The sequence below is a fragment of the Euprymna scolopes genome, chromosome 46, assembly GCF_053919585.1.
Source record: "Euprymna scolopes isolate OS-2025 chromosome 46, ASM5391958v1, whole genome shotgun sequence".
Lineage (NCBI taxonomy): Eukaryota > Metazoa > Mollusca > Cephalopoda > Sepiida > Sepiolidae > Euprymna > Euprymna scolopes.
The window spans coordinates 163,766,406-163,778,890 of NC_136527.1; the positions used below are offsets into that span (position 1 = coordinate 163,766,406).

General features: G+C 35.4%; 1 non-coding gene across 1 annotated transcript; it reads right to left on the bottom strand.

Moving 5' to 3' along the window:
- Positions 1 to 10,647: 10,647 nt before the first annotated feature.
- On the bottom strand, positions 10,648 to 10,810 carry LOC145271632 (U1 spliceosomal RNA). The gene has a single exon (XR_013866036.1). It is a non-coding gene; the product is annotated as a U1 spliceosomal RNA (small nuclear RNA).
- Positions 10,811 to 12,485: the final 1,675 nt, after the last annotated feature.

The following is a 12,485-nucleotide window of genomic DNA, read 5'->3' on the forward strand; positions in this document are numbered from 1 at the left end:
GATTTAAGGGGAAAAAAAGTTTTCGGCCTTTTAAGGAGGGGGATGTGACGTCAGAGCAAAGCGAACATTCAATCTCTCTACCTCTCTATCTATCTGGCGTTAATACTTACTCTCTATATATCTCACTATCTCTCTCTCTTCCTAAGATCTAATCGGCCAGGCAACCTCCTCTCTCTGTGAAGATATGTCGTGGCAGTCACTTGGCTGGGGGAAGTGGGGCAGAGGTTGGGTGTGACAATCGCAGTAACGAACGGAAATACGTTGTCATGGCAACCAGACAGCGAACATTTGAGGCGGGAAAGCGGACCACGAGGGAATTTGAAAATAGGAAGATGTACGGCAGTTGCGTAAAGAAAGCAGCCCAGCTCGGTGTGTAAACATTATCTCCGAGAATCGAACCTCATCAAAGATTGAGATTTGAATTAATTGAATTGCGGATTATTATTCAAATACGATCGTATTGCCGATTGAACTCAGCATTTATTCTTTTTTGGAATTATGATTCGAGGAAAAGATAGACTTTCGCCATCTCAACTTTTTTTTTTTGGTTATCGTGTTTGTGAACTTATGATCCGTTTTTACCCTAACAGACAAAACAGCTAAGTTTGGCCTATCTCATGCCAATATCTTTTCTTATCCACAAACTTTTCTACATATTATATTGTAATTGCATGTCGCATACATCTGGCAAACATTCCAAAGATACATCTATCTCACTCATTCTTTTTATCGTGGCTTCTTCTTCTTCCTTTTTGTATATAAAAGTCTTTATTGAATTTTAAACTTTGATTGAATGTTTGTTTCATCATTGCTCTGTTGTTCCATTCCCCTTAATGATATATTTCGCTGGTTGATCCGACATCCGACGATTAACCGAAGATAAGTGATGAGCCATTGGATATCAAATAAAATAAAAAGTCTCGATCTGATTGCCAATCAATTCGGTCATCCATTAACCGGGTCGTGACAATATGTGTATGTATATTTATATATGTATGTGTGTGTATATATTTATATATGTACATGTATTTATATCTATGTGTATGTGTGTATGTGTATGTATATGTATTTATATCTATGTGTATGTGTGTATGTATATGTGTCTATGTGTATATATGTTTGTATATGTACATATATACATTTATATATGTTTATATGCATGTATGTGTGTATATGCATGTATGTGTATGTATGCAGGTGTGTATGTATATGTATGTATGCATGCATGCGTGTATGTGTATGAATGCATATATATGGATGTGTATGTATATGTAGGTAAGTGTATGTATATATATATGTGCATATGTGTACGTATATGTATATGTAAGTATATGTGTGTATGTATTTGTATATGTGGATGTGTATGTATGTATATGTGTATGTATGAATTTGGGTATGTATATGTATGTTTGTGTATTATGCATTGTGTATGTATATGGGTATATATGAGTGTATGCTTATAGACATGTATGTATGTATGCATGTATATATTTATATGTATGTATACCAATGACCGTCTTGTTTATGTTTGCATATATGTGTATGTGTATGTATATGTATGTGTGCGTATTGTGTATTGTGTATGTATGCATGTATATATGTGTGTGATATGTGTACATATGTATGTGTGCGTGCGTGTATATATATGTATAGTGTCATGTCTGCTTGAGCATGTGAATTCGCTGGCAGGACTATATGTCATTATCTGAGGGAGTGGCACTCGTCTGACAAGACGTTGCAATCATCAATCATAATGTATGTATGTATGTATTATGAGTATATATGTGCATATAGGAGTATGCATGTGTGTGGCCGAATAAAGAAAAAGAACAATTCGAATATTTTAATAAATTTTAATAAAGTTTGAACAAGAATAGAAAAAAAATTAAGTGATGATCAAAAGAATATTCTCCGTTTATTTCGTTTTTTCACTTCATTTTTTTCCAACATTATATGTTTGTATGTATCAATTAACGAAATCTACAGTAGCGTTTAAAAAATAAATAAACGTGTGTGTGTGTGTGCATGTGTGTGGGTGTGTATGTGGGTGCGTATGTGCAGACAATCCAGACAACCTAGACCCACAATAAATCTATAAGTCCAAGCTCTTGGAAAAGACATTCTACTTGGCACCCACTTAGCTTACTATCTACATCTGCAATCAATCTCCAGCTGTATACGTCTATAAACGTGATCCTATATACGTATGGGTATGAGAATAAGCATATATGGTAGTGTGCGAGTATATATACATGCATGTTCACGTATGCGAGTATGTTCATGGGATGCATGAGTGTCCAATTCAAATTTTTATGAAAGACTTAGTTTTGAATAGAGGCCACACAAGTTGTTGACCATTCCAAGTCAAAAATGCTGGAAGGGTCATAGTCAAATAGATCTTTACCTTAATGGCTATACCATAGACTCTCAACCTGGAGGCCATGGCCCCCAAGGGGGCCATGGCAATAATTTAGGGGGGCCATGGTGGAATTTTCTTTTTTAATTGATTAAGTTGACAATAAAATTTTGTTACCTACATAATATTGTTACGAATGTGTGTGTACGTGTGTATGTATGTATGTGTGTATGTATGTGGGAGAGAGGTGATCGAATTATCTCAGTGTGGCCTTGGATATCAGCACGTAAACATGTGGGTATAATTGATTCTGAACCATACTGTATACTGTTTTAGTTATTTTGTTCGACAATTATAAATGCGGTCGCTGTTTTCGTGTGTGAAATATTTGTGCACTTCCTTTATTATTTTCTTATTTTTTGGTATCATTGTATTCATGCTCATTCCCTACTCAGGTACTCCTGCTTTTTTTTTTTAGTGCTAATATTGATGTGACTCGCTATTCTTCTCATAATTTCAATTGGGGCAGTGCTTGTCAAAGGAGGTGTGTTCTTGCTGTAGAAAGTACATTTCAGCTTGCTAGGTTGAGTGTGAATGTTTATCATCTTTACTCTCTCTGTGTATGTTTGTGTATGATTGTGTGTGTGCCTAATGTGTGAGTCCATGGATGTATTATGTATGTGGATATTTGTGTGTTTGTCATTTTATCACTTGTCCTATTTATCTGTCCTTCATTATCATTCTTTTGTCTTATCACTTAATGTTTGTTCTGATGGTCTGTCTTCTTTATTTTCCCTAGATTTGCGATGGCTACTAGTGTTACTAAGAAGCGGAAGTACAGTGAAGAGTACATTAGCTACGGATTTACATCAATTCTCGCTGATGGCATCGAGAAACCTCAGTGTGTACTGTGCTTCAAAGTGTTGGGGAACGATTCTATGAGGCCTAGTAAGTTGAAGCATCATTTGCAGACCATCCATCCACAGTATGCTGAAAAAGACCCCGATTTCTTCAGGCGCCATGAAAGTAGTTTCGGAAAACAGAAACTGGATGCAACTGGTGCTTTCCAACAACAGACCTCAAGTGTAGTTGAGGCATCATACGAGGTTGCCCTTGAAATAGCGAAGCAAAAGAAGCCCCACACAATTGGTGAAACCTTAATTAAGCCATGTACTTTAAAGATGGTCAAGCGTGTTCTTGGAGATGCAAATGAACGTAAAATTCAACAAATTTCCTTGTCAAACGACACAGTGAAGCGGAGAATTAATGAAATGTCAGATGACATAAAGGAAAAAGTGATACAGGAGATCAAATCGTCTCCAGCTGGTATGTTTGCAATACAACTGGATGAGTCAACGGATGTGAGTTCGTGTGCACAGCTACTCGTGTTTGTTAGGTATATTTTCTTGTGTGATATCAAGGAAGAATATCTGTTATGTACACAGCTTGAGACCACCACAACAGCTGAAGATGTGATGGAAAAGCTATCTTCTTTCTTCAAAGCTAACAGGATCCCATGGGAAAATTGTTGTGGAGTCTGTACAGACGGGGCTCCAGCGATGCTGGGATCAAAATCAGGGTTCCAGAAGCGTGTCAAGGAAGTAGCTCCGAATGCCAAGGGGGTTCATTGTATGATCCATCGTTTTGCACTGGCGTCGAAAACCCTCCCTGATGAACTTTGCAAGATCCTGGAGGCAGTGGTCAAATGCGTCAACTTTGTAAAAGCTGGAGCTCTGAACTCTCGCCTTTTCCAGAACCTCTGTAGAGACATGGATTCGGAGCATGAAGCTCTCCTCTTTTACTCCAAAGTGCGCTGGCTTTCCAAGGGCAATGTTGTGAATCGAGTGTTTGAACTTCGGGGGGAGCTAAAATTGTTCCTGGAAATGCAAGGGAAAGATGATCTGTTGAGTCACTTCAATGAGGTTTTGTGGGAGCCACGTCTTGCATATTTAGCAGATATATTTGAGCAGCTAAATAGGTTGAATCTGAAACTACAGGGCAAGGAAAGAAATGTGTTTCACCTGATGGACTGTCTTCGTGGATTTCTTGCCAAGCTCCAGAATTGGCAAAGGAAAGTCGGTGCCGGGAATGTTGCCATGTTTGAAAACCTTTCAGCTGTCCTTGACGAGAATGAAGAAGATAGTCTGCTTGACCCATTACTTAAAACTGAAATCACCCAGCATCTGAGATCCTTGGAAAGTGAACTTAATATGTACTTCCCAGAATTCGAGGAGGAAGAAGGGAAGTTGGTAAGGAATCCATTCTCTGGCACTCTTGATATTACTACCATTCCCAGTGATGTTCAGGACGAGTTCCTTGATCTCAAACATGATTCTGCTGCCAAAGATCTCTATGAAGAAAAATCTCTGAATGTATTCTGGTGTTCGATGCATCAGTCATATCCAAAAGTCAATGAGATTGCACTTCGACTACTCTTGCCTTTTTCAACTACCTATTTATGTGAGTCTGGTTTCTCCACCCTTCTACAAATCAAGAATAAGAGCCGCAACCGATTGGATGTGGACCCCGACATGAGATGTGCATTGTCAGTGACACAACCTCGGATTCGTCAACTGACTGAAAAGAAACAATATCAGCCTTCCCACTGATGTGTGATAAAGTATGCAGAGGTTAATTGAACTTTCTCCCATCCAAATCAAATTTGCTATTGTCTGCTAGTCTTTTGTAGTCTAGTGATGTAAGTTAAGCATATCACAGAAATCTATCAATATAAGATAATTATGACTGTAAACTTTGTAATAAAGCAAGGGTGTTCTCTTCATCAACATTTTATTAATTCTTTTTTTTCTGCGCCTTTTTTGGCAGGGTGCGATTTGGGAGAAAAATGAAGGGGACCCACACGAATGTTGAGAATTCATGAAGGGGGGAATGGAGTGAAAAAGGTTGAGAACCACTGGGCTATACTCATGCCCCTCCTCCCGTTGCTCTACCCGCTCACTCATGTTTTCTATCATTCACACTGAGGAAGATCGAAGGATCGGTCGAAAATTATGTGCTTTTGAAGGAACCATTTTTGTTTGTTTTTTTCAAAAGACTTTTTGTATTCCTACACGTCAACACACAGGGGAAAAATACAGAAAAGATAAACATTTATATATTTTTCGTATTAATTTTTAATTCATATATATATATATATATATATATATATATATATATATATATATATATATATATATATATATATAATAAATGTTACTAAAGACTATATAAGTTACTTTTCTACAAACCTGGATAAAACTATTTTCTTGTAACTTATTTTAAGGTGGTTATTTCCTTTGAAATAAATAGTGCGTAATATTATGTTAGAACAATAAAATATGGCTGACATGAGATCGTCATTTTGGGAGTTCTGATAATCGCTCATAAATCGAAAAGTAAATAAATATTCCCGGAAACACACATCAACTATATGTCACAATAACACATTTTTCAAGGTTTTGTTATGCCCAACTATATTTTTACAGTATCTATTGTTTATTAAATTATTAGGTGAAAGTACAGGAAGTCGCTCAATATATGTTACTGTGACATAGGCTGACATATATTCGGTGGGTTTTTAACAGTATTTTGTGTATATTTTTTTATTTTTAACTCCTTTTCTTAAATTTACCGTGTTTAACAGAGAAGACGGCGCCATTTTAAACTTTCCAATACACCGGTAAACACTGTATGTTTTTCGAACTGAATAAACATGTTACATTAAATAAAAACACTAAAAACATTTCCAGTTAAGTAGAAAAGTATCTTATCTTGCCTTTGATAGCATTTATTTGTTATATATATTGTTTTGGGCGACTTTTTCGAATCTATGTGTACAGTAATACAAACCCCAACATTTTTATACATTTTGAGTATCGTCTGTTCATTTTGCACATGGCTAGTGTTCAGTTGTCTAACCATTCGACCAACTTCGAATCAAAGCGAATCAATATTTTTTATTGGATTGCAATATTATATAATTTAAAATTGTTTTAAAGGATAGTGAATGAATTTTTCTTTAATTGCAAAATACAAACAAACAAACAACAACAACAAAAACAACAAAAAATGTACCTTTCATTCCAGGAATACGAAAAAAAAAAGTTGAATTCGTTTGTGTTCAATTCATTAAGAAATAAAATAAATGAAAACATAAAAAAATAAAAATTAAAAGATAAAAAACACGATTTAAACGTAAAATTTTTAAAGAAAAAAATCAACTGCTAAAGATTAGAACAATGAATTTAAGGTCATCGTATTAACACGGTAATATTACGGTGTCATCATTATTTCGTTCCTCGTGTAAAAAAACGTCTGTTCTTTAGTTAAAAATGTGTCGAATTGCTTTCTGTCAAGTTCAAATTATTTGTCTATTCTTAATAAACAAAAATCAAAATATAAACGAATCAAATTTAAAACACAATTTAAACGTGAAATTATTCAAAAAGAAAATCAACTGTTAAAAAACCCAATGAATTTAATACGGTGTACTCGTGTGAAAACTGTGTCCCTATCAAGTTTAGATTATATTTGTCAATTTTTAAGGGTTATTACGATTTCTTATGTTAATTCCTCATATATATTATATATTAGGTACGGGCAAAATGAATGCCGATGCTCAAAATGTATAAACATTTTGCATTTTGACCCCTCCCTTTAATTAAAATTCACAAAAAATCATGAAATAAACCAATTTTAATGAAAGTTTCAGTATTTATCGAATAATGATCGCGGAATATAATGAACAAATTATCTTTATTTGAATCTTAGTAAAAATGTATTATTTTGTTTAAACAGAAAATACCTTTACTAAAGTTATGGTTTTCAGTAGTAAATAAAAAACGCAAGAATTTATTTTTGCTTTTTTATAGCATCGTAATTTGTGGCAATAAAAATAAAATAAAATAATTTTACTGGAACATTACGAAAAAAGACCCTAAAGCCCGTATTAATGAATTTCTCGAACTACCGATATTACCGTTGAATTAAGCAGTGTTTCTTTTTTCACACACAAAAAATTATAATTGCAAAAAATATTTCTACTTTTTTTTTTTACTTATAGGTTTCTCATAATTTTTATATGCAATATTTTCATAAGTTCCTTGCTCTCAAGAATGTGAAACCTTCGGTGTAATGTTACGCCGAAGGTTTCACATTCTTGAGAGCAAGAATTTTTTTTTATATATAATATTGAACAATAATTAAAAAAAAAAATTACAAACAGGAACATAGAAAAAGAATTAAATTTAAAAAATGGAAAAATGTATATAAGCGCGAAGCGGTCAGAATAGGAATGCACGGGTGCACGTCTGGGAAAAAAAGGAAACTATCACACATCCCTTACTCCGTTTTAATTACATGACGTCATTCTCACAGTCTTTCGACTGCCTTAAATTTTTGGCCTTCGTATATTCCGTGTTAACAAAATTTTACTTTGCTGCGTTTTGCGAACGGCAGAATCACTCGGTTTTTGGGCTAATTAATTATGTTTAGTCCAAACAAGGTGGTGTGTTTTTTTTTCAATTTAATTCAATATCTTAGGACTTGACTTTACTAATTATCTTTGAAATAGACCCAGGAAACTAATATTTATCTTTTAAATGATTTATACAATGAAGTTATTTAACTTCGAAATTTAGATGAATTGGGTATCTATCTCGCCGTGAAAACATTTTTCATAACTTTTTCTTCACGTGTGCAAATATTTTTTCTTCCTTTTTGAAATTAAGTGTAGTCTTAAATATTTCAAATACAATAAAAATGTAGTTGAAAACCTACAAAAAAATTATGATAAATCAGCTTTCAAAACTAGGTCCCCCTATATTTGTCCGCCCATTTTTGCTCGTACCTAATATATATAATCAGGTTCAACTGAACAATCAAAGGGACATAACTCCCAAAAGTGTTACCTGCTCCTTAATATATTGTGTTCTGTTACATTTTTATCGTATCCCCCTCACGCAGCGAGCCGGGGCGTTTTAAAACATTTCAAACAGTAGTCTTAATAATAAAAAAAATGTTATAAAAGATTGCTAGGTCAATGTGTAGTTTAGCGGCGTTTTGACAGCAAAAGAATTATAAAACCAGAAAAATTTTCATTTTTGTTCTTTTTTCATCAAGTTTTATGAAACTAAATGTACGACATTTAAGACCGCCGTGGCGCCGTATAACTTTTAAAAATTGGACTTTCTAAGGTTTGACAGATTGGCCTTTTAAAAAGCTAAGTTTGCCCTATATATTATTTAATTGGAATTCATTATTGAGATGAGTATTGTTTATTAATTTATTTTATTGCGGACTATTATTCTCATCTTTCTTAGTTGTTGTTTCACAATGTTTCGGCCAACTAATCCTCTGGCCTTCGGTAGGTGAGACGACAGCAACTATGCATCGCAGTAATTGCTGAGAATGCAGGTAGGAGATTCAAAGTTCCCATCCCGTCGCGGTTACCACTAGGAAAGATGAGGATAATAATAATAGTCCGCATGAAATAAATTTTTACAAAACTGGATTTTGAATTGAATAAAATAAAATACGTATTATATACATTTGAAGTCAAAACAACGCATTATTACAAAATAAACATTTATTTTGTTTAAAATTTATATTGAAATTCATAAATATATTTCGAAGCAAAGCTTCAGTATGTCTTTCTTTGCCTGTTTTTGTTGGAGCAGAGAAAAGTAGAAATCTGTTTGTCGTTTTTACGGTAGTTTTTTTTTAACAAAATATCTGTTTATTTTGTAATAATGCGTTGTTTTTGCCTCAAACGTATATACTACGTATTTTCTTTTATTCAAACTCACCAAGCGTTTCTAAAGAACAAAAATGAAAATGTAAATCTCGCGTGGCCAACGCACCGTTCCGAGATTTAAAAAACTACCGTAAAAACATTATTTTCACCCCCTTGTAATAAAAAGATATAAAAATTCGTAAATTTTTTATCAATAAATGTTCTTAATTTTTTAATCGCATATCTTTATATATATATATATATATATATATATATATATATATATATATATATATATATATATATATATATATATATATAACATATTAATTTAATTAAACATAGTTATTTGAAAAGAAATGCGATTAAAAATAAAAAAAATAATTGATTGAAAAAGTTTCCATATTTTTATATAGAAAATTTCAACAGTCAGGGATTTATATGGTGTAACCGATTTAAAAGTAACTGTTTCGACAATATCATCTACTTATTATGATTTTTGAATTCAGTGTTTTTTAACATATGTGAATATTCACATTTTTAAACTGTGCAACTATTTTCTGTTACACATTCACCTTTTTTAAACTGCTAAAATGTGACACATTCATAGTTTTTTTTTTTCATGTTTCTGTAAATAAATATATTTTTAAAATATTTAAATGGTTTGGCAAAATATATAAAATATTAACTTAATTAAACATCGTTATATGAAAAGATATGCCATTAAATTTTAAAAAAATAATTGATAAAAATCGTGTACATTTTTTTATATATTTTTATTATGGGGGATTAGGGTTTGCCTATTTGTTATATTTTTATTTAAGGGGGTGAAAAAATAAACTTAAAATATAATTAAAAATTGAATCGATTCTGTGCTTCGATACCTCAATTGAGAGACGCGTGTGCCAACCTCCCATGTGTTTAAAAGTTAGGGTCTCCACATTATTTGCCAGATACAACAGCAGCAAAAACACTTTCATAATTACAACATCCGCCTTCCATAAAATCATAATTTTGGTAACCAAAAACATCATAATTAAGTTAAGAGGATTGGGTCTTTTCACGAGTAATCCGTTTACAACATCTGCCTTCCATAAAATAACAATTTTGGTAACCAAAATTACCAGTGCGCATCATTCAACTTTGTTTGGATGCCTAATTTTCGAGGTGATGGGTGGGGTTCAATCAATAGACACACTAATTCTGCGGTAGTTTGTCAGAGGTTTTCATTCATCAATCTATATCGAAAGAAGACACTTTCAGTTGTTGAAGGCGACAGCTCGGCGGATTTCTTACGCTTACGACATTGATATGTTCAGAGCAAACGTTGACATGCAGATTAGATTATATCAGAACGTTGCAATTGGAGTGGATGAGAAACTGGTCGAGAGAATTGGCCTATTGTGGTGTGTATAGAGACAGGCGATTGGGAAAACAGAAAGAAACAAGGACGTCCTTACACACGTCTGTGACATACGGACAGGAGGTAGCTGGGAATTAAAGTAGTCTTCTGTCCAGAAGGAGAAGCAGGGTGGAATTTCTGATTTTGATTACATTATTGGGATGAGCGCGTACGCAGACCCCAAACTTAGAAATAACGCGCCCGAGTCGTCAATATTTGAGACGATCGCAAAGGTCAACCCAACCGCAGTGCAATGGAAGGGTCTCACTCTGAGGGAACGACTTTAATGATCATCGTTACCACTACGCAAGGTAAGTTTATTTAGTGCTTAGCCCCGGGCCTGGCATTATCTACTGCCAGACCCTTATTTGGGGTCCAAGACACTTAGGCATGAAGCCAGTAGGGGGTAGTGGGGGTCAAGGGTCATTCTACACTACTTAACTAGGTCTTTGAGAAGACTTTATTTAATTTCCCTACACTAAGACACTATCACCATAATACCTCATTCTTACCATGGAATTTACCTACTTAAAATCTCCCTAGCGTAAGTGTCGGCTTTATATGCAAACTGAAAAAAATGAATGTTTACATGATTTTAAACAAACAAAAATTATATATACAAAAAGATTTTTTGGTTTTTATTATTAATTTAAATGAGGGATGAGATGATGGGGATGGGGGCAAGCTAAGATACACCCAAAAAGAAAGAAAGAGAAAACAACTAAACAAAATGCCTATGGGGGCGGGTTAGTAAAGGATCCCCCCAACCTACTTCTAAACGTGGAGCACCCACAGTCTTCCGGTCCCGAAGGTCGGAAGCAAGCGGGTCGTTCCCTAGTGGGGAGTGGGAGACCTAGGGACGATATTTTGAACACGAATTAGATAGGGATGGGTAACATAGGGAATGGACGGCGTCTTCCAAGATAAATGTACCTATAGGGGCAACAGACTGGGGACAAGACAAAATTGGACTGGGCATCTTTGGAAGCTCTCCTAGTGCCGATGAAAAAGAAAATCAGGGATGGGATCCACTTTCATACTTGTCCTAGTCTAGCACTAAACAAAGAATTTTTCACTCGTAGTGGTTAAGATCTAACTAACCTTATGCTATAAAATAACTTTGTTTGGGGCTGAGTTCTGTAGAACCTTAGCACCGTCAGACCAATACAACTAGGGTGAGAAAACAAACTTTAACCTAGCGCCTCGTCGGATGCACAAACTAGTGTGGTTCACCCATCTCCTATCAAAATCTATGCGATGTAATCTTTTCCAATCGCATCTGATCTTCACTTTAAGTTGATGTTTAAATTAAACAACCAGATCCCGATCGGAAACAGATTCAACCCTATAGACAATTTTAAGACGTGAAACCCACGTCACTAATCTAGCTACGGCTAGCATCGCGAGAAACACCAACCGATTCTCCCCAGTAAACGGCGGATCCATGTTGTCGACGACGTACGCCAAATCAACTGGTACCAACCGCTCGGGGTCGATGCGAGCCGTTACCTCTCCGACGTACTCCCAGAGCCTCCGAACTCCGCTGCAAAAAAAAAAAGGCGTGATCTCTTGTTTCATCCTCGTCATCCTCGCAGCGGGGGCAAAAGGGAGCGCATTCATCCCTCTTGCAGTCTCTGGCAAGCACGCCAAAAAGTGGCCGCGCATTCTGGACAAGCCTCCGTGTAATAGAAAACTCTGAATTGTTTAAAAAGCTTCTGGCTGGCGCCCAATTCCACTGAGAGAGGACTTCCTCCCTCGACATCTGCAGCCGCTCAACCAGCGGATCATTTGTGGTCCTCCCCACTAAATCTTGATATAGCCTCCTCCTGGGCTGTGCAAGGTCACTGGACCTCGGCAATGCCCCAAGGGCGGCTCGGCATTTGGAGAGGAATTGCCGTTCCCCCACCAGTCTTCTGCGACCTTCAGCGGCAAGGGAGGATATGAGCTGTGGAAAAGCTTGCTCCACAACTGGTACCCAGTGCAATTCCTCAAGC